General features: G+C 34.3%; 1 long non-coding RNA gene across 1 annotated transcript in view; it reads left to right on the forward strand.

Annotated features, from left to right (window-relative positions):
- Positions 1 to 1,180: 1,180 nt before the first annotated feature.
- LOC148132139 (uncharacterized) overlaps positions 1,181 to 27,947 on the forward strand; it is a 125,376-nt gene continuing 98,609 nt past the window's right edge. Inside the window, exon 1 of the long non-coding RNA XR_015747629.1 lies at positions 1,181 to 1,193. This is a non-coding gene — a long non-coding RNA (uncharacterized LOC148132139). The remainder of the gene's footprint in view (positions 1,194 to 27,947) is intronic.

The raw sequence follows: 27,947 nt of genomic DNA on the forward strand, positions 1-27,947 counted from the left end.
ATTAACTGACATTACTGGCAGATTAATTGAAGAAGCCAGGAGAAAGCTTGAAAGGGATCAACTCAGAAGGGAACAACCACAATGTGAAGAAGAGAAAATATCTTTGTCAGCCTATACAATTAGAAAATGTTTTAATTGTGGAGGAAAAGGACATTTGGCTAGATTCTGCAAGAAAGCAAAAAGCCAAAAAGCCAGCCAGAATGCTAAAAGGCATCAAAAGAATGAAAAATGCTTTGAGTTAGCCATGTATAGCAATGAAACTGAATAATAATTTATGGGTTGTAGATAGTGGAGCATTGCACTGCATAACGAAAGATAAGAAAAAAATTGTTAAGATGTCCACAAGTTCACAGCAGATATCGTTAGCTAATGGCTGGAAACTGAAAGTTATAGGTGAAGGTATAACTAGGTTATGTAGTTACCTTTAGGGGAGAAAATTACATAATAGAAAAAGAAGGTAAAAAAGTGACTGCAACTTTAAAAGGTGAATTGTATGTGTTAAATGATAATTCATTAGAGGTAGCTAACACAGTATATAATAATGTTAAACCTCATGATGAGTGCATACATTTGTTACACAGACGTTTAGGGCATATAAATTTTAAAATGCTTAAACAAACGGTAGAACTATCTAAAGGTATAAAACTGAAGCCTTGCAGTAAGCATTTGCACTGCAATGCTTGTAGTCAAGAAAAAAGCAAGGTAATACCAGCAAATAGAATAAATGGATTTAAAACTAAAGGGCCTCTAGAGGTCGTATTTGCTGATATTATAGGTCCTAAAAAACCAAGTGTGGGAGGTGCTCGTTATATACTAAGTATAATGGACCATTATTCCAGATATGGTTTCTGTTATCTAATGAAGAGTAAAACGGAAACATATCAACATTTCTTTAATTGGCTTAAATTTGCAGAAAGAAAAACTAAAAAGGAAATTAGTAACTCTTATAACTGATAATGGTACGGAATTTATAAACAATAAATTCCAAAACAGACTGAAGATGGCAGGTGTTGAACATAAAAAGTCTGCACCATATAGGCCACAACATAATGCCTTTATAGAAAGACGAGGCCAAACAATACAAGCAATGGCTCGTACTATGCTGTCAGATTCAGGATTACCTGAAACTTTGTGGGGAGAAGCAATAATGTGTGGTAATCATATATTGAATAATGTTGTTAACTCAACAACAGGTGAATTACCATTCACACGGTGGCATGGCAGAAAACCTGACCTAAGTTACATGCATACATTTGGAGCACCAGCATGGGTGCATATCCCTACATAACTGAGACAAAAGGGGCAGCATAGGGCTAAAAGGTTATTCTTTGTAGGTTATGAATCTAATCACAAATCATACAGATTCTGGGAAAAAGGTACATCTAGAGTTTACTGTAGTGCTAGTGCACAATTCCTGGAACATGTAGGATGGGAAAAACTGGAGCAAGATTCAAGTAAGGAAGTAATAATAGAAACCTACAAAAGACCAAAAGAACAAATCAGTAATAAGAAGAGCGCAATTAAAGAGGAAGTACATGAAGAGCATATAGGACCAGAACAGGAAGAAATACCAGAAAAGGAAGAAATAGATAACCAGGAACAGGTAGTACATGAAAGTCCACCTGTAAGCCCTGTAATACCTAGATGTTCTACACGTGTAACCAGACCACCTGACAGGTACCAAGCAAGTGTAGTTTGCCAAGTTAGTAAAGTTCCAACTACTGTTGAAGAACTTAGGATGTATCCTGCAAAGGAACAGGAAAATTGGCATAAGGCAATGGAGAAGGAACTAAATTCATTAAAGGAAATGAAAGTTTATGAAAATGCCAAATTACCTCCAGGTGAAAAGTCCATTGGCTGTAAATGGATATTTAAATTAAAAACTGGTAAAAATGGGACTGTTACCCATAAGGCTAGGTTGGTAGCTCAAGGATTTAATCAAACTGCATATTTATTTATTTAATTTATTTATTTGATTTGCCAATTGTTTACAAGATAATAAGTATAAGCGTATACATAGTTGTGAATACATGAAATGGGTACATATAAGAAAAATAAAAGAATAAGAGAAACAATAGGACAGGGACGGTAGGCACGTTGGTGCGCTTATGCACGCCCCCTATGATTATGATGAAGTATTTGCACCAAGTTTAAAAGCAACAACCTTGAGAGCAGCTTTAGTGTGGGCAGCTAAGAAGAATTATATCATAAATCACTTAGATGTAGAAACTGCCTATCTGCATGCACCATTGCAGCACACTATATATTTAAGGAAACCAGTAGGTATCAAGGATAATAAAACTAATAATGACTGTTGGAAATTTAAAAAGAGTCTCTATGGATTAAAGCAATCTGGTTATGAATGGAACTGTTAAAGAGTTAAACAATATAGGGTTTAAAGCAGGTTTAGCTGATCCATGTTTATTTAAGAGAGAGACTAATGGAACAGTATCATTATTATTGTTGTTTACAGATGATATTGCTTTAATTACAAAGACTAATAATGAAGCTACTGAAATAATATCATTATTAAGTAAGAGGATAAAATTAAAGCAATTAAGAGAGATAAGACAGTATTTAGGATTGACAATAAACAAAACCAAGAGTGGCTTTAAGATATCTCAAGAGGATAAAATTTACCAATTGCTAAAAACATATAAAATGGAACTTTGTAAGCCGGCAAAAACTCCAATGAGTCAGGAATTTTGCCGAACTGATGCTCAAAGTTCAAAATTCGATAAGACTATTTATCAGTCATTAATTGGTAGTTTATCGTATATTAGCAATTGGTCAAGGCCAGACATTGCATATTGCATTAATCAATTGGCAAGATTCAACGCTGAACCCACTGAACAACACTGGCAAGCGCTAAAGCGTATATTAAGGTATCTTAAAAGGACAATGCACTATGCATTGTATTTGGAGCCAAAAGATGATTTGATTTTAAGTGCATATGCTGATGCAAGTTTTGCAACAGACATAAACACTAGGAAATCAACTTCAGGTATACTATTAGGTAAAGCACTGATTGGTTGGAGGTCAATTAGACAGCAACACATAAGTATGTCCACAATGGAAGCAGAATTTTCATGTCTATCTTTATTATGTACTGATTTAATTCTGCATAAACAGTTGTTGTTGGATATGGGAATAACTGTTAATGATGCCATTGTAGTGTATGAGGACAATCAAGCAGCCATACGGTTGGCTACAAATATTGCTGTAAAAATGAGATCTAAGCATACAGATCTTAGATATTTGTATGTAAGAAAATCTGTAAAAAATGGTTTAATAAGATTGGAATATTGCATGACTGAAGAAAATTTTGCTGATCAGTTTACAAAAGCCCAAGGTGCAGTAAAGCACAAGGAAAGTTGTGAAAACTATGGGTTAAAGTTGTAAATAGATATATATGTTATGATATTACCCAAAAGGGGAGAATGTTAGGAATAACATGGTTACCTAACTTAGTTTGGGTAAAATAATATATATAGACTATGATTGTGTGTGTCACTTTAAATGCAGACCATGTATTTTGGGTGCGGTTGTAAAATCACCATAAGAGGGAGCAAGAGAGCTCACTGTTTGCTGGCTTTTACTGGATTGCTGACAATGATGGATTGATGGTGATAACTGCGTGTTTTCCCTGCTATTGCTGAACGAAGAAAAGAGGTTTGATTTTCTTCATATCTTTACTGCAAAAAGAGATATATTACTGGACTGATTATTTGTAAGTTTACTGACCTCTTTTTCGACACTGGACTTTGCTAATGGATAATCCCCGGATGGGCTGAACTTAGTGTATGATATATGGACTGTTTGACTATGCTATAAATCTTACTGGAATAAACTATTTAACTAGCACTGTGTATCTGTTTTACTGAGTGTAAACTACAACAACGTTTATCTCACATATCTGCCTGCCTTCCTGACTACCGTTGCACGTTCTGCTAGGGTGTATATCCCTAACAATGTGTCAGTATTTTTGATGTATATTGTAAATAGTGATGTCTATTGCTGGTCTAAGACCGTAATAAAGTTATATTCATTCATTTATGCATCAATGCCTAAAGGATTTTATATACTGTGAGGTGATTCTTAACAAGGGTTAAAATAAAAGGGAAACACAATTTCAGTACTGGTATTTAAGGCTGTTTCATGATAACTGATATGAAAGAAACAACATGGGACACAACATAAAAAAAGTTGCTAGAAAATGTTTGCATCATGGCTAAATACAAATAGCAAAGGCCCAAAAAGAGAGAAATAGGATCAATAAACTTACTGTATGTATCCCTTCTCATCACACCCCAAAAATAGTGGGCAGTTTTTTATAGACTGATTTTCCTCCTCCTCCTCCTCCTCCTCCTCCTCCTCCTCCTCCTCCTCCTCCTCCTCCTCCTCCTCCTCCTCCTCCTCCTCCTCCTCCTCCTCCATCTCCATCATCTCCATCTCCTTCTTACCCTTCTTAACAAGCCCAAGGATTTATGAGATCTGAGATGCAAAATCTCTGATGTACAACAGGAAGCCAAACAATGTTTATCCATTTTTCTGGTTCCTTTCTCCTTCCATTCCTAAAGTCCATCTCATGGGATGCAAGTTATACTGTTTTCCATAATTTGAATATCTGATTGGGGAAAATTTCCAGGGGAGATTTTCAGGATTCGATAGTAAATAGAGACACTGCATGATGAAAAAGTTATGTGTAACTTTTTGTACAACTGTATTCTGAGCTAAAAATTCCACTCCACTGAAGAATTCTGAAGAAGAAGAAAGAGAAAATGAAAATATTGTTATATAAAGTTGTAACAATGATTTCTTGAATCCCTGTGATGTGCACTGCTGTACCATTTATGTACAACGTGTAAAGCAGGCTGTTAATATAATACCTTAATCTTGTCCTTTTGAAATATGATTTATCTAGATTAATACAAACCAACTGGGCAAGGGTTGTGTATTGTGTTTTTTTTAATACTGGCCTTTGAGGTCCATATTAACAAAATTAAATAGTAGTGATAATTTATGGCACACAAGAATAAGTTTTAAAAATCATCAAATCTCCAACATTTTACATTTATCATTCCAATGTTGTTTTCAGCAACTGCATATCCAATAAAATCTAAGTCAGTGCTGTGGCAGCAGGGTTAACAGTTTCACCATTACAAAGTTACAGTTCTAACTACTCGAAGGCCTTTGAAGTTTGGGGTAGCTAGATTAAATGAAGAGATAGGCTTCAATTGTTTTGCTCCACTTGATAAAGAAATGCTCTATCATGATAAAGTGGAGCTTGTCCTAAAAAGAATTATCCCCAAATCAAATTAAATATGATAAAAACTCAATTTAACTTGATACAATTTATCAGTGACTCAGTAATAAGTGCAGCAATAGCAGGGAAAGAATGCAATGAGATTTTGTGGGAGTGTGTATTGTAGATAACAGGTTTCAGGGGCAGTGATTTTTATGTGCTGAAGCCATACAATGAAACAGGGAGGCATTGATACAGAAATAAGTTGTGTCATACGGCCAGGATAGTTTTATCGCTTAAAATGTGGAATTAACTATGTAGTTGTCAAGAGATTAATTGCAATAATTGTTCCCTTTGAAAATCTGGACCAGCTACTTTATAAATATATTATTCATTTCTTTTCAACAGAAAATTAAATCCTTAGAGGAGAGGAATCTTCTGTGCAAGTCTTATTAATGAATATGAATGGGTAAAATTTCAGAATGCTAGTATAGTGCTTTACAGACAGAGCAATTTCCCATTAAATACCACTGATCCAGTGAAAGATGTAAAAATAATTAAGTGCTTTGGAAAAAAGAAACCCTACAATGAAGGATACATTTATTCAAACCCATCATTTATTACCTCTATTAACAATGTATTTTCTAATAGACTTCATTTCTCCACACAAAAGTTGTTCTGAGTAGAAATATTAAATATGGAAGTCTAAAATGTTAGTGTTTTTTCTGAAAATCACTCACACATGCTCACTATATATGTATATATTCATAATACATATGTATGCATCATCTCAAATTTCTTCTCTGAATTTTACAATTAACACAATACTGTGTTTCCCTTTTAAAAAGAAACCACAAGGTAAACATTTATACCATTACTTCTTTAAATTACTGTAAAACTATTACAGAAAACCAATGAGAGCTAATTTTCATTCTATACCTTCCTCAAGTGCCCTGGTTCCTCAAATAGAAGATCATGGTAATTAAGAAGATGCTGAATAATGGAGATATTTTCTTGTTCATTCCTGTAATTGTTGCACAAAGATGCAGTTCTTCTGAGCATGGAGATTCCATTTAATTATCAATGACATTCCTGGTCACTGATGGATGATCCTTAATGTTCAATTCTTTTAAAGGTCACCCAGGGATAAAATAATAACATTCAATGATATCTTTCATTATTTCAGTGGTGCGTAAATGCACCTTTTCTTTCATTTGCCCTGCACTGCTTGCCAACTGAGTGCATTTCATTGCTTCAAGTCTGGTATTCTAGAAGAGTAGGAAAAAAGAAAAGAAAAAAGAAAAAGGCAGGGATGCCCACTATTGCCTCTGCTTTTCATAACAATATTAGAAACACTATTGGATAGAGTTAGATTGAATGAGGAAATTAAAGGTACAAAGATTAAAAGACAAGAATGCAAACTACAAGCATTCACGGATGATATGGTGTTTATTATAGAGGATCCAATAGGTTCAGGACCAATATTATTAAAGGAAATTGATAAATTTGGTAAATTAGCAGGGCTGAAAATTAATAAAGAAAAGACTAAAATGCTAGTCAAAAATTTAACAAATAACAGATAAAAAGAATTAGAGGAAATAATGGGACTACAAATTGTAAATAAAATCAAATATTTAGGTATTTGGTTAAGATCTAAAATTATAACCCTGAAGTAAGATAATTATACAAAAATATTACAACAAATCGGAAGAGACTTGGGAAATTGGAGTAAAATGCAGATTTCATTATTAGGCAGAATTTCCACAATCAAAATGAATGTTCTACCTAAATTGCTATACCTATTTCAAATGATCCCTATATTATTAGACAATTTTTTAAAAAGAGTTGGACAAAATTATTATGAAATTCATCTGGGTAGGCAAGAAATCAAGAATTAAAAGAATTTACCTACAAGGCAATAAAAGCATAGGCGACTTTGGACTCCCGGCTTGGGAGACCTATTATAGAGCAACAGTATTAGTGTGAATAAAAGATTGGATTAAATTGGAAAATAAAAGAATTCTAACACTAGAGGGCTATGACCTACAAATAGGGTGGCATGCCTTCTTGTGGAACCCAAATAGTAAAAGCCATTCATATTTCCATAGACATACTCTATGTAAATCTTTGATTAAAACTTGGACAGGTATCAAGAGAAATCACTATACCAAAGTCCTGACATGGTTATCAACAATGGAGGCAATGTTCCACCCTAATACAATGGATATTAGCAAAAAGCTTAATATCACCAAATCCTAGATAATGAAGGGAAACTTAAATTGATCCAAGATTTAGAAAATCAAGAAATAATTATTGATCGTTGGTCATATTTTCAAATAGCAGTGAGATATGAGAAGGACTTAAAAGAATTTGGATTAGAAACAAAAATACTCAACTTGATAAGATACTGTTAGGGCCAGAAAAAATATGATATCTAAATTATACAATTATTTACTAGAATACGAATTAGCTGAGGAAATCATGAAAGGACCAATGATAGCATGGGCAAAATTTTTTGGCCACAATATAGACCTAGACGACTGGGAAGAAATTTCACAGAGAAATCTTACAGTAACAAAATCTGTATCTTATAAAGAAATCCTATATAAAATGATATATAGATGGCATCTGGCACCCCCCAGATTGGCAAAAATGTGCCCAACAGTAAATCCAACTTGCTGGAAATGCAAGGGAAAACATGGTACCTTCTTTCATCTCTGGTGGACATGCCCAGTGGTTAAATTTTTTTGGATCAGAATCAAAACTTGGATAGAGAAAATTGCCCAAAGTGGATTGGAGTGGTAACCTAAATTGTACCTCCTGGGTATTATCAAAGAGGGTTATTCCCCCAAAGTAAAGTATTTGATTATTCACATATTAATAGCATACAAATCTCACTGGCACAATATGGAAAATAATAATATACCACCTATACATTTTATCATCCAAAAAAAATATGAATGTGCTGAAATGGAGAAGCTCACATTAAAATTAAAAGGAAAGGACAACTCAGAATTTTATTCAATTTTAGATAAATGGTACAATTGGTTAGAGCACAAAAAAAAAAAAAAAAGAATGTAGGAAATAAGGGGGGAAATGAATCTACAAAACATATTATGACATATATACCAAAAGACAGGAATTTACAAATGTTAGTTTTAGATCTCCTCACTCTTTGATTAATAGATAGAATATATTTGTAAAAACACATAATTATAATCCAACAACAAATAACAATAATAGATTATTATGTTTTATAGAGTATAAATAATAGATAACTTATAGGATATAGGAAATAACTGCCACTTAATATTAATTATGAAATATTTAACTATCAAATGTATTGAAGAAAAATATAATTAGTTTTATCATAGAAAGTGTGACCTTTATTTGTATGACTTTTTGTCTTTCATTTTTGTATATTTTAACTTTTTGTATTTAATAAAGTTTTTTAAAATTAAACAATAAATAAATAAAAAGGCAAGTCATCAACTTTCTGTTAATTTATTCTATAAAATTATATTTTAATCTTCTGTTAAACTATATTCATACTCATTGACCTTTCTTCTTTGAGGGAAAGTTCCAACTGCTACTTTTGCTGTTTCTGTACTTAGTTATATTAAGCAAGTTACAAAAGAATTGTACATGATCATATTGAAGTTTCTTCAATTGTTTGCGATATTATTATTCTTACTGTGGATCAAAACTAGTCTGCAGTTTACTCTGTTGCTCAGGTTTGGTTATCACTAAACTGTCACATAAATTCTATTCTGAAAAATTATTTTAAATTATAACATAGAATGCCAAGCTTTTAATGTACATTAAATCATGTAAATCATTCATTTGGTATATTACCTTTGTAGAAAGCTTTTAAAAAGATGTGAGATTAATGCTTTTGTTACATTGCTATAATATCCAAATTGTAATTTCAGAAATTCAGATGTTAAATATTTGCCCACTGCTTCGATGGTTACCTGGAGTACTTAGTGAAATGCTAATTAAGGATGTCAGACATATTTATGAACATTTCTTGGGTAACATAAACAGATATAGTTCATTTTACAATTTATATGTAAATTGTATATGAAGAGCTTTAGTGATACAATGGTTAGAATGCAGTATTGCAGGCTAACTCTGCTGACTGCCAGCAGTTCGATTCTGACTGGCTCAAGATTGACTCAGCCTTCCATTCTTCTGAGGTTGGTAAAATGGGGACCCAGATTGTTGGGGGCAACATGCTGACTCTGTTGACTGCTTAGAGACAGCTGTAAAGCACTATGAAGTGGTATATAAGTCTAAATGCTATTTCTATTCAACTGTTGTTCATCCTTAAGGAGATACAGTATGCAAATTCTGGTTTTTGTTAAATGTGCAAGAAATGCATTCCTTATTTCTGCTGTCATTTATTTCAACTTCCAAGTCTGAATCATAACTTTAAACTTAGAATGTCCTAGTTTCATACAGAAATACATTCTTTAAAAATTGTACGTAGCTGTGTAATGGAAAGCTTCCTTTAAAAGTTTAATGAACCCAGTTTGTTTCATTTTAAAACATGGTACTTTGAAACAAGATTTATTTATTTATTTAACATATTTATATGGATGCCCATCTACTCTGGGTGGTGAATAAATGAAAGCTTTCAAAAAAGAATTTTATCAGCAAAATGGCACATGCTTGCTACATCCAAATTCAGTGACATTAAAAAGCACTCTTGTCAAATATTTCTTTAGTTTCATCAATATTTGACTATATAAAGATCCCCACTCACTTACAGGTTTTCGAGCCTAATAAAAACTTATAGTGACTGGAAATTCCTGGCCAAGAAAGAAACATATCTTTCTTTTACTTATTTATTCACTTACTTATCAAATTAATGAGAATGTAGGAAAAGTTTTCTGAAGAAAAAAAATATAAGGAAGGCTAAGCTGCAAAAATATTAAACCTTGCCTGCAGGGAGAAAACAAGAACAAAAGCAAATCATTTTCAGAATTATGTCTGAATATTGAATAACTGGAAGACTAAAGAAAAAATATTACACCATTCTAACCAGTTTAGCTTGTTATTGAGGTTTTTTTTAGCACTATGTTTCTATAATAGAAAATATTGTTTCACTCTAGAAAAGAAAGCTATACTTTTAATGCTCATAAAGATGGATAGTTGGTAAAGAGATACATTTCCTACTTCTGGGTTGAAAAGAGACAGATGAAACCTTTCACCATTTTCTTGTTTCATGGGGCAATTTCACTTGATAAATTATTACAAAAGTAACCTATGTAGCACAATGAAAGTGCATAATAATTTTCTGATATGTATTACCATGTTTCTGTAATTCAAGGATGCTATAATTATAATCATGTGTTATTCCTAATGTCTCAACCATTATTTATTACTGAAAAAGACATCAAGACAAAAATGTGGGGGGGAATCAGAGATCAAAAATGAAAAACCCTCAAAAGAATATTGGGATCTTAAGAAGTACAATCATGTTAACACCTGTATTTAATTTACTTATGTAAAATGATTTTTGCACAAATTAAGATATTTTTTAGGATAGGAAAAACATTCACATAACTAATGAATGGAGACCAGACTTAAATAAGTATATACTATGCCGTTTTGGAAAACTTTTTGTTTTGCTCAATTTTCAGTCAAACCAATTTCCAACACATTTACTTATCACTGATTTAATAAAAGATGCATAAAACCATTTATACAATCCCACTAGTACAATCAAATATCACATTAACTAACAATTTATGACAACATGAACAAGCCTAAATAAGTCTTCACACAATAGGACCTTTGATCTCTTTCTTTCTTTAGTGCAACTTTTGCACTAAATTTTGGACATTTGCTTCTACATTTGTACAATTGCACCAGGTTTTATCACCTGAACTAAATAAAATGAAGATAATATTAAATAGTTTGAATCATACTAACGTAAAAACTTGTAGATGGTCACTGGCAGACATGCTGCCAGTACAGATTAAAAAATGGTAGCAAAGGCTAGTAAAGACAGCAAAGACTGAATATCCTTCACAGGCTTGGGGATAATGGTTATTGGGACAAGAGGGACTTCTTAAAATGTCTTAATTTGGGGGAATTGATAGGCACTGTTGATTGCTAGTTGATTGTTGATTGCTAGCATTAGTTGATTGCTATATCAATGACTAGTATATTCCATTGTATGAACAAGGACATAGAATATCATTAATTGCCTTTCCTCTCTAATGATGTCAACATTTTCTTCATTCCAATAAATATGTATATGTTTGTTGTAGAGCAGTGTTTTTCAACCCCATTCAACTACAGGAGTTCCTGAGTGATTTTGTGTCAATCACTCACTGTTCAGATTATACTTGTGGGACACAATTAGGGAAAACTTTTGTATTCTCCCAGGGAAAAATGGATGTGAATAAAATAAATATAGCTCAGTATCCATTTTTCAAATAAAATATAGAGCTCATTTTATTGTTATTTCCTTTAATACATTTTTAATAAAACATTTGAGACAACCTTTTTATGCCATGCATTGCTCTGATGATTTGTTGCTGCTTCTAAGAGATTATGCCATCATATATCTGACCATATATTTTTGTTCTTCCTAGCATAATCCCAGTGCAAGATCTGCTTTTCAGATCATTGAATGCCACTTTGTACAGTCAGCTGCATCTCCAGGGCGCAGGCCCACAACTTGCATATCTTTGTTGATGGTGTCTTGCCATCTCTGTTTTGAGCATCTGTGAGGTCACTGGCCATTGACTTCTAGGTGGTAGGTAGTCTTGGCAATGGTAGAAGGTGCTGCTCTCAAGACATGTCCATACCAGTGGAGCCGACCTTCCCTGAATCTTTTGAAATAAAATTCTCCATCCATCCATCCATCCTCCTTCCTTCCTTCCTTCCTTTTCTTTCTTCCTTCTTTCCTTCCTTCCTTCATTCCTAATCTGTATTTATATATCTATTTTTCCAAGGCATTTTATTCATATTATTCATATTCTACCTACCTTTTTCTATAAAAGAGCCTAAATTAAACTCCCTCTGAATGCAAAGATTCCTTGTCATCCTCATTGGCTGTTACTTGCTAATTTAGTCAACATGGAATCATTATTTCTTTCTGGCAGAGCTGCCTTTTGGGTAGGGGACTGAGACTTTATCAAAATCTCATGGTGGGAGCAAATGATTCAGAGGCATAGGAGTCTATCCAAAATGGAAAAAGGAAAACCCTTACTCCTAGAATTACTGTAAGCCACCATGTTCTTCCTTCTGTCTTTATCCATGTCAGCAAGAGATTTGTATCTGCTTCTGATCAACATGTTGGTATCAAGCATTTGCCCACATGTAAAAGACTTCAAAATCTAAATCCCTTGATTCATAGCCATCAATCAGCAACAATAATAGCAGCAGCAGCAGCAACAGCAACAAAAACAAACCTTTTGCATTAAAATATGCCACCATTACCAGAAATAAGAATAACAGAGTTGGAAGGGACTTTGGAAGTCTTCTAATCAAAGCTTTCTAGGTAAGTGGCTGTCCAGATTCTTCTTAAAAGTCTCCAGTGATGGAGCACCCACAACTTCTGAAGGCAAGCTGTTTGAAGGGGAAATTAAGCTTAAGTAAACTAAATTAAACTAAACTAAACATCCCTTTGGCCTACCAGGAGGCCAACAGTAGGTTAGTTTAGTTTATACAGCTCCCTTGTTGTCTTTCCAGTTTTGAGTTCTGAAATAGCCATAACAATAACCTAACCCAATTCTCCGTGCATGATTCAAGAGTCTGGGAATTCAGAATAAACAGCAGAGAAGCCTCTGCTGTAATTATTTTCAATTATTTGAAAGCAATATGGCAAGGGACCTAAGCAAAGTGTTCACATCAGAATCCACATGAATGCCTGGAGACTGACAAAAAAATCATGTGCTGCTCTCTCAGCAGGAAATTTCCAATAAAGAATGACAAATGTATTTTTTCCAAATCCATGAACAGCCATTATTTTTTTTCACATTCAAATATAATTAAGAATGATTTGGCTCAATAAGTAATGGCAAAATCATCACCACCTTTATCAGCTATTTCTCCCTAAATGCATCTTAGCTTTCTAATGAAGGAATGTGTTCAAGAAGGTCTGAAAAATGACATGTTCAAATACAAATATTAAGCATCAATATATTCTCAAATATTTTTCATTCTATCTTCATATCAGTCACATCGGATTAGTTTGTTTGTTTGAACAAAAACACCCACAGAAACTGCCTGTTAAACCTGATTAATTACTACAGTGAAGGCTACAGCAGTAAGTGTCCACTAAATGGACTTGCCTTCTGGTACCTGCTGAGCAATGATGCTTCTTGAGTGATATTGAACTATTCAGCTTGGCCCATTTTCAGGGCCATTAGCACTAGAATAGTAATAAGGAATAGATTAACAACATTTGATGATGATGATGATGATGATGATGATGACGACGATGATGATGGATGGATGAATACCTATATATGTATATTTACACACATATATATAGAGAGAGAGGGAGGGGGGAGGGACAGGGGGAGGGAGGGAGGGAGGGAGGGAGGGAGGGAGGAAGGAAGGAAGGAAGGAAGGAAGGAAGGAAGGAAGGAAGGAAGGAAGGAAGGAAGGAAGGAAGAAGGGAAAGAAAGAAAGAAAGAAACATTAGCTTCTGATATTTGAGCCACTTGAAAGGATTTCATCACCTTCACCAACTTTTTCATTCATTTGTATTCATTTCATCAATATTATTAATGTATGGTCTCTTCAAGAAATCCAAAGACCAAATTTCAAAATTTCATCCTTGGGTCTTTTATGTCATATTATAAGGACATTTATCTTCTCTAGACTTCAAGCTGCTCTTGTTTAGTAAGGTTTATAATTTGAATGCAAAATCTATGTTGGCTAAGAGTGTTCAATATATTCACAATTCAAACTTCTATTGCTAGGATTGTTGTATTTCAATTGCAGTAAAACATTTATTGGTGTTCTGTAATTGCCAGTCCTATGCTTGCTTCTTACACAGAGACATGTTCAGGATAAAAGTGAAAAGATAAAAAAGATGCCCATTCTTTCCTTGGATGTTTTTCTTTTCCTGTTCCCAACCCTGCTTTTTCTCAAGTGAACGGAAAGTTCATGTTGAATAGATTTCAGCAGCTGTTGGCATACCTATCCATTATCCACTGAAGCTTTTAAGCACAGCCAAACCTCCCTTAGGAACGAAGGTTCTGTTATTCAGTGCAGTTTCACGGCAAGCAAATTTGAGAGACTGAGCTAGCCGATTGCAGATAGATAGATCACTGAATGATTCTGTGAGCAACTCAATCTGCCTGCCTGCTTTGCCTAATTTTGGGCAAAAGTTGCTCTTTAAAAATAATAATCAATATTTACATACAAGGTGTGTTGTGAGTTAATTTTGTGAGTTTGCTTTCTGGCAAATTTTATGTTTGCTTGCAAACAAATTTTATGTGACAGACTGAGCTAGCCAATGGCAGATAGATAGATTTCTGAATGAATCTGTGATTCTGTGAGCAACTCAATCTGCCTGTCTGCTTTGCCTGATTTTGGGTAAAAGTTGCTCTTTTTTATAAAAAATTCAATATTTATATAAATATTTATAATATTTACATACAAGCCATGCCCAGCCAGTCACATGACCACCAAGCCACACCCACAAATTAGACCACACCCACAGAACCAGTTAGTGGTCCCTGGGATTTAAAATTATGAGTTTGGTGGTCCCTGAGGTCCAAAAGGTTGGCAACCCCTGTCATAAAGCATGGAAGGTGAAGATGTCGGTTACCTTGTGGTTCACTATGTTATGCCAAGAAAGCAAGAATAAGATGTTGTAGATGAGAAACAGCAGATAAGTAAAGGGTAAAAACATCCCTTAAAGAGAAGACCCCAATGTGTTCTCATTCCATTTTGCTTTTGGGATCTGTCTGCATCAAGAAGTTCATTCCATCCTCATCATCTCATTTTAGCCTTTGTAGAAGATTTTGAAGTTTACACAGCTGTTACAGTTTTTCTACCAAGCAACAAGATAGAACTGAAGAAAAAGGAGCTATAGCAAAAAAAATCCCTCAAAAAATAGGTTAATAAATAATATAATTTCATTGGGTAATAAAGATTGAGTATCTTTATTATATCATCAATATTTTATTTTCTAGACGTACTAAACTTTTTATTGTCTGTGATTTCAATAGAATTCAATAATTACTATTCATCTTGAAATTGCTTTGTGCAAAGTAGAAACAGGTTTAAAAGAAGTGAGATACAATAGTTTGCCTTTTACGGCAGCATCTGGAAAAACAAATTCAAGGACTGACAAAGCAGAGTGATATAAACACATTCATAAATTAGAAGTGATGTACTGCTTACCAAGATCTCTTTATTTACTCTGAGCATTGTACTACAAAGTCAAATAGATAGAGGAGAGAGAGAGAGAGATAAGTAGATAGATAGATGAGAGAGAGAGAGAGATGATAGATAGATAGATAGATAGATAGATAGATAGATAGATAGATAGATAGATAGATAGATAGATAGATAGATAGATGAATGTAACAGTTGAGGTAGAGATTGGAGAGAGAGGCAAACTGACAGGCAGGCAGGCAGATAGATTTGACTCAATGCCATACCCATGGTTCTGTGAATACCTGGCACTATACAAAGTCAACTGGATACTAAGAACATTTTCAGAAACTCAATGGGACTATGGAAAAGTATAATGGAAGTCAACTCAACATAATTCACATACAAGGTGATGCACTGTTTCTCCTACAGGCTTGAACTCCCTTTAACACATTTGTTGAAGGGAAGGTTTGAACTTATGCTGCATTTTTAATCTATGTAACATGTTGAATTCCTGCATTTATTAGTTGTAAAGCCTGATGGAGTGGAGCAGGTCAACTTTATAAAGTATATTTTATGCTCATTGAGTAATCAAAGGACTACAGGAAAATCAAACATAAAGTTAAAGGAATAGAAGATAGAAGAAGTATAATGTGATTCTTACAATAGAGTTTTTAACATCCAAAATATTCTATTCTACAAAATCCTGTTGTACTTGAAAATTATGTTAGATCAGTAATCTGGTATTTACAAGACAGAGGAAATTACTGGAATATCTATAGATACATGGAAATCAGCAAAGGAATCTGTAAAGGAAAGGGATGTAGAGGACAGCAGCCAGTGATTGAAAAGAGGTGACATTCCCACCAAAATGCAAATTAGCCAATGGGAGTTAAGACATTTGTCAACAATGAAATAAAATACAACAGGAGAGATTATGCTGATACAAGACACAAAACACTGCTTTAATGCACAGCAGGAAAAGATGAGTGAAGGTTGCCTTTTATAGACTTTGTATAGATGTATCCTTAAGAAACTGTCACCTTGTGTGTCCTTGCTGTGTAGAAAATGTCTGTGGTATTTACTTACACTGGAGCAAGCTCATCATGTGCATCACCTTTAGGGTTTTCTATGAAACCAACTTCTTAAAACCAAAGTTTATGATTAGCATTGCATAAATCAATCATAATATTTATCCAGCAAGACACGATTAAGCAAACTTTGGTGGTTGTAAAGATTGCATAGTTGTAGTATGTATTGCTTCATGTAGATTAATTCATTATGATAACAATGCCCAGTCTAAAATTTGAATTTCAATGAATTGATAGAAAAATGGAGACAGGAAAATATCTTCTGCACCAGTTTATTCACTCAGTTTGCTTTATTTCAGAGTGACAATGAAATGTTGTTCTTAATCCTCAAGTATGCAAGCTGCTAAAAAGAAATACCAGGAGTATCTTCTCCACATATTCTATATTCCCTTGTCCTTCAATTAAGCATCACTCTTATGAGTAATCAACCCAACTTAAGTTAATTTAGGATATTTCATTCCTGCAGTATTAATTGTCACTACAGATAGATTAGAGATATCTATTTGAGGTCATTTTGGTTTCAAAATTAGTGCTGTACCACTTCTGCCTAGGGAATACAAATTACTCTTTCTTTGCCCTTTATGTATAGCATTCAAATTACCTTTCATGAAAAAGTTAGACTCTGCTCCATTTCACACTGATTTATGACTTTCCAGATGTGATTTGGTTTTTTTATACATAACTTCTCTCTAGAACTATTTGTGACAAAAGAAAACCATCTAGAGGCTTTGATGCCAACCAGAGAACAAGGATTAGCATTCAAATTAATGGCCCCTTACAATAACCCCCCACACTGGAGGGTTCTAGGGATTGCATGGGATAAAAAGGGGTGATGATAAAATTGAGTTATTAAGAACCTCATAAGAAGCAATCATGCTTGGTGAATAGATTGTTATAAGAAGAATATTAGCAGGGCCAGGGAAGAGTTTTGCGCTTGTTTGATCAGTTTTAAGCTGAAATTTGAGACAGTCTAGGTTGTATTCACTGAAGTAAAACAAAATGATTTTCCTTTCAGTTCAGGTCAAGTAGTTGTACCTTTCATTCTTCAATATTGTTCCATACGCTGCATCTTTTATTAGCCTTGCATTAGGAGAAAAAAATGTCTCTGCAGAACATACCTTTAAACTTCATACAATATGGCAGATGATTAGCAATTATATAGTCAAAATCACCTGGAGAATACCATATTGCTTACTCCTGACAGTGTATGTGAGAAAGGGTCGACAAAAAAGAAGAAAAAGTAGTGCAGCCACAATGAACAGGGGAGATGATCATTTATTTAATTGGTTTAAGAGGCTCCTTTGGAAATGTGCTATGAATGAGATTAAAGAATAATGATTTAGATAAGGTGCAGGATTAAACAGCATGGTAGTATCATTTGACTAAGTAGATAAAGGGTTTGAGTCAGTGTAATATAGTGTTAGTTATACAAGGGAAGAAAATATTTTGGTCACATTCCTATGCAAAGCGTGTTTGGGTCATATTGCAGCGATGGATTAGATATAATCAAAAGGTCATTTATTTACTTGATTTCAGGCATTGGACCATCCATCATTTTTCTTCTTTCTCTTCCCTCCTTCCCTCTGTCTAGTATATAATCTTTTTTTCTTTCTTCTCCTGTCTCTTTTTTCTCCTATTCTTTATGTGGCTGTCATCCTTTCTTGTCCTACCATCAGTCACTTTGTGTGAGGTGAGCAGCCATATTAACTGAATAAATAAGTAAATATAGCACATTAATGTCTCTTTTAGAATTAAATTACACTTTTAACATAAACAGGTGATCCTTATTTAACAATGGTAGCTGGGACCAGTCTTAGCATGTTATAGAAACACTATGGTTTGTAAAATATAGTTTAGCTTTCAAAATTACACATGAACCAGCTACATTAGATTGGAATAAGTATTATTTTTTTTTCAAATCATGACTCAGCAATGCAGATGAGTCAGCCACTGGATCTACATAGAGACCAATGCAGTCCAATTGAATCTGTAGTTTCAAGTAAAAATGTTCAGGATTTATCTTTTATTAATGATGAAGAATATAGACTTTTGCTTCAGACATCTTTTCTTAAATGGTCAGGAAGCCTTCTTCTGCTGCAGGATCTTTTCCTATTCTCTGAATGATAATACAAGAATCCAAATTCCTTCACATTTTAATTTTTTTTTAAATGCTGAAAAAAGTGATCAGACACTAAAGAAAAAAACAACAAATGAATATTTTGTAGTGATTAAAAATATTAAATTGGAAAAAAATGTCTTGTTTCACATCTGACATTAATCTAGATAAGATTTCCAAGATTTGGGAAGTGTCAAGCTAGCTGCCTATTTCCTATGCTGCCTATTTCCTATGCCATTTGAAAGGAAAAGCAACCATTATACTTTCTTATGGCGGAAGTGTTCAACAATGCAGCAAACTACCCCAGTTGTCGAGTTTCCCACCCTGCCCACTACAACAGGCTCTAATGGGAAAATGCCTACTAAAATTATGAACCAAGTAATTGTAGACAGATACAATAAAGTGTCTTTTATTGGTATGCACTTCACTGTATTTATTGCAAAAAGGAATGAGAAGAACTCCAAAGCTTATAAATTATACATACCCTGCAAATGATATATAGGGCTTCCAAAAGCAGTGAAAAATATATCATGACCTTTATGCAGGATCTGATAATAATATGGAGTGACTTTACTATTCTACATTCTGTTCTTCTAAATACGCTGCAGGCCTGCCCCTTCTGCTGATAGTAGTGCCTTTTGACATAAACTATGTCCTTTATTATATTCATATATAGATTCCTGTCACAACACAGAAAAGAAAATAGTCTGCTTTTTGATATCTGTTTCCATCCCTTTCAGGATAATCTGGCAATATCAGTTTTCCAGATCTGCCTAATGTATATAAAGACAGAATACTTTTATGCTCCACATTGTTTTCTCCCCCTGTCCCCTGCAATATCTATAATAAAAGTTAAGGATAAAGTCAATAGACAACAAATGCAAACATTCTGATCAGGAGCATTCTCCACTTGAATAGAGCTTTAAACAGTTTCACTGTCATATTCTTATATAAGCTTTGCATTCCATCAACAATTGACAAGCAATAGCAAAAAAAAAAAAAAATATCATGACAATCCAAGTGTGAAACTCATGATTTGAGTATATATTTATATGTATGGGAACTGGTAGCAGTTAGCTATTAAGTTTCAGAACTAAAAATACTATGTAAAGAGAAGGAAAAACGGCTACTCAGCTTTCCTCCTGTCTTTGGAAGATAGATGAAAAGCTGATTCTGTGGGAAATGCAGACAGCATTGGTTTGGCCCTCCACATAATGAGACTCTGCTAAATAGAAAAGGTAAAGGTTTCCCCGGTCCAGTTGTGTCCAACTCTGGGGGGGGGGGGGGTGCTCATCTCCATTTCTTAGCCGAGCAAGCATTGTCCTGTGGCTAGCATGAATATATGCCAAGGCTTATGGAAGGTTATTACCTTCCCACTGAAATGGTACCTATTTATTTACTTGCATGTGTATGCTTTCAAAATGATAAGCGGGTAGGAGCTGGCCCAAGTAACAGGAGCTTGCCCTGTTGCATGGCACAAAACAGTTATGAGATCTTCTAGATGATATTGAATTCCCAGTTTCTTCAAATTGCCAGGTTATTGACATCTGGTGCATATAATCAATGGGTAGTTTTCCCATTTGAAAGCAACTATGGAAAGCTAGGGCCTTGCCCTCACCTTCATGTATGTTTTCCTAAAAATATGTCTCATACTTCTCTATGGCAACTTCTACTCTGGTGCTAAATGTCTAAATCTCAGCTTTCAATTTAAAGCTAAAACTTGAATTCAGAGTCTCACCAGAAGTTGCATTTGCTTCCGTGTTGCCTTAAAATAGTAAATTTTGAAAAGCAGCTTATTTTTTTCAATGCAACAATCTCTATAGATGTCGGCACTATAATCTCTAAAGTCCTTGCCAGCATACTGCTTGAATATTCTGAGACTTGTACCATTGTACCATTAGAAAGCATCTGTTTGAGGAATAATAGATACAAATAGAAAAAAGATAAATACAAAAACAATTGTAGTAAGAGAATAAGATTCTCATAGTATGGAATTTAGTTTCTACTTGTTTTCTTTCATGAAACTATAAGACATACACTATTTTTTTGACATTGGACATTTGGAAATATTTACTATGGCTGACTAGTTTCTTTGATGCAAATCAAGACAGAATGAGAGACTTGTCTGAACCATAGTCACTTTAATTTTAGCATTTTATTTTGGGTCTCATGATGAAATAATTTATGGGTTTATTCTATTGAAAACAAAAGTAAAATGGCATTTGAGGTAAAATAGTTAAAGCCATGATTTAAAAAGTTTGCTTGACATATCAATATTTATTAATTTGCTCATTGATTTCACCATAGTAATTTCCCCTTGTTCTTACTATTAACAATTATATTTAAAGAATAAAAGAAGAGATATAATTTAAAAAAAAAATCTGCAAAGTTAAAATAGGTAATTTAAAATCTGCCAATAAAAGTTAATGTATTTTGGATAAATTGTACAAGGCTATTGCTTAGCGGTCATCATTTCTGGGGAAAAAAACCTGTGTAGCTGAATATTTATATTTGTAACTGAATACATTCTTTTCTACTGTGCTAAATCCCTCTTCATAATTATTCAGAAGAAAACTCCACTAATGATCATACATCTTGCTTCCAAGTTAGTGTTAATTGTTAAAAGTTTTAAATAAAGGAAAATTGAAGCTTCTTTGTGGTCATTGAAGATAATTTCCTAACAAGAAATGCATGCCCAACTTTACCAAACAAACTTATATAAAAACATAATGAGGTAAACAAAAATATTCAGCTCCTCATCCAGGTGTAACCTAGTCACAGCTCTGCTCTGAGATAACTGATTTTCAGTATGCTGTTCAGTGCTTCTCCAGAGAAACAGACATGACCTTGATGCTAGAATTATTTCATTGAAATCAGTTAAACCGAAGAATGCAGCTAATGAATAAAGGCATGCTTTCATATATATTGCAGATGATTGGTAGATGTGTGAGAAGTCTGCCCAATTGGAGAAAGCAATCACCACATGGTCATGGATATGTGGACTGGCATGTTGACAAGCCAAAGGCTTGAAAGAATTAAATACTACAAGCACATATTGGTAGGGATTATAGAGAACAAATAAAAGTATAGAATATCATCAAAAGAGTAAAAGAACTGAAATGGAAATGAGCTGGTCACATAACAAGAGGAACTGATGTCAGGTAAATCAAGGGGGGTCATAGAATGGATCCCACTTGATAAAAAAGCATTCACAAAAGATACTTAAAACAAGATGGATCAATGTCATCAGCAAGTATTGCAGGCCCAATTGACAAAAGAAAGCTCAGGACCATCTAGGTTGGAAACATGCAGAAGAGGCCTTCATCATGCAGTGGATAGACAACAGCTAAAATGATGATGATGATGATGATGATGATGATGATGATGATGATGATGATGATGATGATGATTGATAGGGATGCTTGAGTATGCAAGTTTGATAATCCTGCTGTATTCTTTGATCTGTTTGCTTTTTGCTATTTGTTGCCAGCTGAGGCCAGTATTTTTTTTCCCTTGAGTAGCAACTATCTTATCAAAAAGGTTATATAACAGATTTGTAAAAGGCTGCTGTGGAAATAAGATAATACATCAATCATTGTCATTTTTTACTGTGAACACACTGGCCCACATTAAAAATGAAATGCAGTTGCCTGCTCTCACAAGAAAATATATATCAACCCCAGTGGTGGGATTCCAAATTGCACGCTACCAGTTCTGCACACTTCGCAAAACCACCCAAGTTCATTGTTATAATGACTTCTTGACGGAGAGAGACAGAAGTGGCATGATCCTGTTTGATCTCTCAATGGCTTTTGTTATTATTGCCAAACTCAAGCTTTCTAGGACAGGGGTCGACAACCTTTTGGACCTCAGGGACCACCAAACTCATATTTTTAAATCTGGGGGACCACTACTATGAATTTTTACTGACAGTGGCTTGCTGACATTGGTGGGATATACACTGCTCAAAAAAATAAAGGGAACACAAAAATAAGACATCCTAGATCTGAATGAATGAAATATTCTAATTAAATACTTTGTTCGTTACATAGTTGAATGTGCTGACAACAAAATCACACAAAAATTATCAATGGAAATCAAATTATAGCAACTCATGGAGTTCTGGATTTGGAGTTACACTCAAAATTAAAGTGGAAAAAAACACTACAGGCTGATCCAACTTTGATGTAATGTCCTTAAAACAAGTCAAAATGAGGCTCAGTAGTGTGTGTGGCCTTCATGTGCCTGTATGAACTCCCTACAATGCCTGGGCATGCTCCTGATGAGGTGGCGGTCTCCTGAGGGATCTCCTCCCACACCTAAACTAAAGCATCCCCCAACTCCTGGACAGTCTGTGATGCAACGTGGCGTTGGTGGATGGAGCGAGACATGATGTCTCAGATGTGCTCAATTGGATTCAGGTCTGGGGAATGGGTGGGCCAGTACATAGCATCAATGCCTTCGTCTTGCAGGAACTGCTGACACTCTCCAGCCACATGAGGTCTAGCATTGTCTTGCATTAGGAGGAACCCAAGGCCAACCATACCAGCATATGGTCTCACAAGGGGTCTGAGGATCTCATCTTGGTACCTAATGGCAGTCAGGCTACCTCTGGCGAGCACATGGAGGGCTGTGCGGCCCCCTAAAGAAATGCCACCCCACACCAGCACTACAATAAACATGAGCTGTGCCTTGATCCCAAAATCTAAATGATCTATGGTTGGCCTTGTAACCCACAAAAAATAACTTCTTAGCTCTATGTTGCCCTTTCAGTCTTACTTGTGAGGGAATATGCACCCATGCTGGAGCTCCAAATGTGTGTAAATAAACTTGGCTTTCTGCCATGCCAATGAGTGAATGGCAATTCACCAGTTGTTGTATTAATTACATTGTTTAACACATGGTTAATATACATTATGGCCTCACCCCACAGTGTTTCAGGTAAACCTGAATCAGATAACATAGTACGAGCCATGGCTTGTAATGTTTGCCCTCTTCATTCTATAAATGAGTTATGTTGTGGTCTGTAAGGTGCAGAACGTTTATGCTCAACACCAGCCAATTTCAACATAGTTTGGAATCTTTTGTTAATGAACTCAGTCCCATTATCAGTAACTAAAGTAATTACTTTACTTTTCATTTTTCTCTCAGCAAACCTTAGCCAGTTAAAGAAATGTTGGAATGTTTCTGTTTTGTTTTTCATAAGATAGCAGAAACCGTATCGTGAGTAATGGTCAATAATACTCAAAATATAGCAGGCACCTCCCAAACTTGGTTTTTTAGGACCAATTATGTCAGCAAAAACAACCTCTAAAGGTTCTTTGGTCTTAAACCCATTAAGTCTGTTTGCAGGAGTAACCTTACTTTTCTCTTGGCTACAAGCATTACAGTTTAAATACTTGCTACAGGGTTTCAATTTTACTCCCTCTGACAATTCAACAGTTTGTTTGAGCATTTTGAAATTAATGTGCCCTAGATGTCTATGCAGTAAATGTATATATTCATCATGTGGCTTAACATTGTTATAAACTGAGTTAGCCACCTTCAACTGGTCATCATGTATTACATATAAATCATTCTCTAAATTAGCAGTAACACTTTTACCCTCTTTCTCTATTATACAGTTATCTCCCCTAAATGTTACTACATAACCAAGATTAACTAAAGCCCTAAAGCCCTGATAACAAATTAATTTTCAGTTTAGGTACATATAACATAGTTAAATGTTCGTTTATACTAGAACAATATGCAGTACCTTCACCAGATGCATTAATCTTCCATTCATTTGCCAATGATGCATGTACTCATGGACATCTTTACAAACCTTTTTTCTATCTTTAGTAATGTATTGCGATGCTCCACTATCAATAACCCACAAATCATGGTTTAGAGTTGAATTGCTAGATATAGCTAAACTAACATTCTTCTGGTGTTTACTAGTATTCTGTCTTTTTCCCTTCTTACAAAATTTAGCTATATGTCCCCTAGCCCCACAAGAAAAACATTTCCTAACAGTATAGGCAGTGGAAGACAAATCCTCTTCTTGTGGTTGTTCCTTCCTCTGTTGGTCCCTATCCAGCCGTCTTCTTGCTTCTTCTAACAATCTTCCAGTTATGTCAGTCAATGTCAGTTTATATTTGGTCAGGACTTCCAGTGAAGATATGTAATCATCATAACTTTCATCTAATGAGGAAAGAATGATGTAAACTTGATGCAGCTCTAAAAATATCAGTTCCTTTTATTTTTCTTATATGTATCCATGTATTCATATCTATATTTTTACTTATACTTATTATCTTGTAAGCAATTGACAAACTAAATAAAATAAATAAATAAATACTGTAGTCAGGATATCATATGAGTGGAAAGGTTTCCATTTATATCCAGAATAGGGTTCAGGTTGTGCTGAGTTTTGAAATTTCTCCTATTCTGGCCTTCCTTCCTGAATTACTGTAAGAATGCAACATTATAATATCTACAATAGATTTAGTGACCTTAGAATAAGGGCCAATTCAAAATTTATAACAAATGTTTGTCTTTCTGCCCAACTTGTTTCTCTTATCCCAAAGGACAGCCATGACCTGGATGACTGAGAATCTCTACAGACTTCTTTTTCTTATACTCAGTACTATTGTTGGAACTAATGCCTTTATACATGTGACAGAATTAATTGAAACTGTTTTCCTAATAAGGATAGAAATGTAGGTGCTACTTATCAGGATGGCTCTTGTGCAGGGTGAGAACAAGGAGCTAAAAATATTCTTTGTACTATGTTAATGTTTGTATCACTCAATTCTTTCTATAGCTACAATGAAAGTGAAATGGATAAGTACATTTTCTAATCATAGGGCATTAATGAGCATCCAGCTGAGAAGTTCCCCTTCTCAGGATATTGTTCATCTACAGGGCTTAATTCAACATCAGATACAGGAAAGCTTGATACTAGTTTTGAGTGAAAAACAAGCTTTTGGCCTCAGCAGCAGATCTAACAAGCCATTTGGAAGAGAACAAGAATGAAACATAATGTTCTCACAATTATATTTCAAGTACATCTGCCAGCTTTAAATGAAGCTAGCACTCATTGTCCAAAATTCCATTTTCAGAAGCAAAATTATTAAGAAGCTTACACTTATTAGTTATACAAACTTTCTCTGCATAGTTTATTATGCAAACAGATGAATGTTTCCGAACAAATATTCAATGTTTTCAAAACAGACTTTTCATCATTGTCAGGTAAACTGGAATGGATTAGATTTCCTACACTACAATTGATCTGGTAAAGATTGATCTGGTATTTTCTTGGGATGGCAGTCGAATGAGGCATTGGAAAAATAATCCACTCTGGCCCAAAACCTTTTTTCAGGCCAATGCTGATTCTTGATCTTTGAATGGAAAGCTGGGGACTTGAAAAGTGCATAAATCAGGTGAAAATGTAATTTAAAATGAGCCACTTTGATGATATAAAATATATCTTGATTATTTTCTATGTTACTTGTAACATAGTATTTGTAAGTACTATGTAAGTAGTAAGTAAAAGCCTGCTAACATTTTCTATTTTAGTGGTCTAAACATGCCCAGATTTTCTTTTTTTTTCCCTTTTTTTTCATTTCTCCCTTGGATAACTTAAATTCTCTGATCATTCTTGTTGAAACATTTTACATACTCTTTCCCTTTTCCTACATTATTCTTAAAGTATGGTGCCCAGAATTGGACATGGAATCAATGTAGTAGCAACTGTTAATATAAATTGAGTTTAATGTGTACTAAATATAATTAATATTAATACATGTGTTTATATTTCAATATTTCTTTCCAGTCACACTAAACATTACACTTCAGTATCAAGTTATATAATGCCAGTGGGAATTTTACCTTAAACTTTAAATTTTCAGAAGACAAGCAGCAATATATAAAACTTTGTGGTGCTCCAATTGAAAATTCAGATAAAGTAATGGAGAATGTTTGAAGAAGAATACTGCTAATATGGCTATATTTAAGGATCTAGTATGTGGGGAAGAAAATAAAATGAACTATATTTAAGTGGTTTTAAAGAGTATGGTGTGACAGAACCCTATCAGCTATCATCTCTGTTTCCTGCACTACCTCATCCAGGCCTAAGAATTTCAAAACATCAGGTGTTCTCTCAAACTGCTTTAATTATCTCCTGGATATGTACCTTTCTGAACAACTGAGGTGAAAAGATGTGGCTAGCTCTTCATCATTTACATGTCTCGGCTAAATTGTGAGTGAGCTTATTCTGGAATGGCTTCCTGCTGCCAAATCTATTACCATATCAAGCATTAAGGATTATTATTATTATTATGTTTCCAGATAGGGATGTCAAGGTTGGCTTCCACATTTGGCAGTTGGAAGTACGATGATTCAAGGCAGCTTTTGGCACTATAGTAGTGGAAAATAAACTGCCTGTTATTTAGAAAAATGGAGGAGGGAAGAATTAGCATTTTATCTCAATTTTGTTCAATCTGTCAAAATGTTTACTTAGCATAAGACTTCAATCATGCCAAAATGTTAGAGGTTTATGTGCCCATCCATTTGAGCTGACTTACATTCCAACATTAGACTGTGCTTTTAAAGTCTACTTAACTGAGAATAATCCCACTGAAATTAATGAGATTTACATTTCACAAAGCAAGTAGAAAAAATGTTTCATCTGTTTTCTGCAGGTTGTAGTTGTTCTCTTAATAATGCTTTGATTGCAAAATAAGTGACAAAAAGTTATCTGAAATCAAACTTCAGGCAATATTTTCCCATCTCTCTTATTATATCTACAACATGATATAATTATTTTTGGCAGGTGATTGTAATCATTTTTGGAAACATCTAACACTGGATATGTTTAATTATAGCTAGTATAAAGTAAAGAAACTGTTCTTGGCATATCAGGCCATGAATTGTGAATATAATTGTGGACGTAAATTGGATTCATGAATTGTAGGGAGAAATGTCTTCTATGTTAACCTGTTCAAAGGACTATCAAAGCTCTTCTAGAGTCATTATAATTACTATACTTTCTCATACAAGGAGGAAATTCTCAGGAAGTAATTAATTACATATGACCATGTTAATAGTTTACAGATTAATTTGGCTTCTATAATTTCAATTCCCATAATTTCAAATAGTA

This window comes from Notechis scutatus, chromosome 2 (assembly GCF_049901735.1).
Source record: "Notechis scutatus isolate UNSWTSFEM ecotype Mainland chromosome 2, rNotScu1.2, whole genome shotgun sequence".
Taxonomy (NCBI): Eukaryota; Metazoa; Chordata; class Lepidosauria; order Squamata; family Elapidae; genus Notechis; species Notechis scutatus.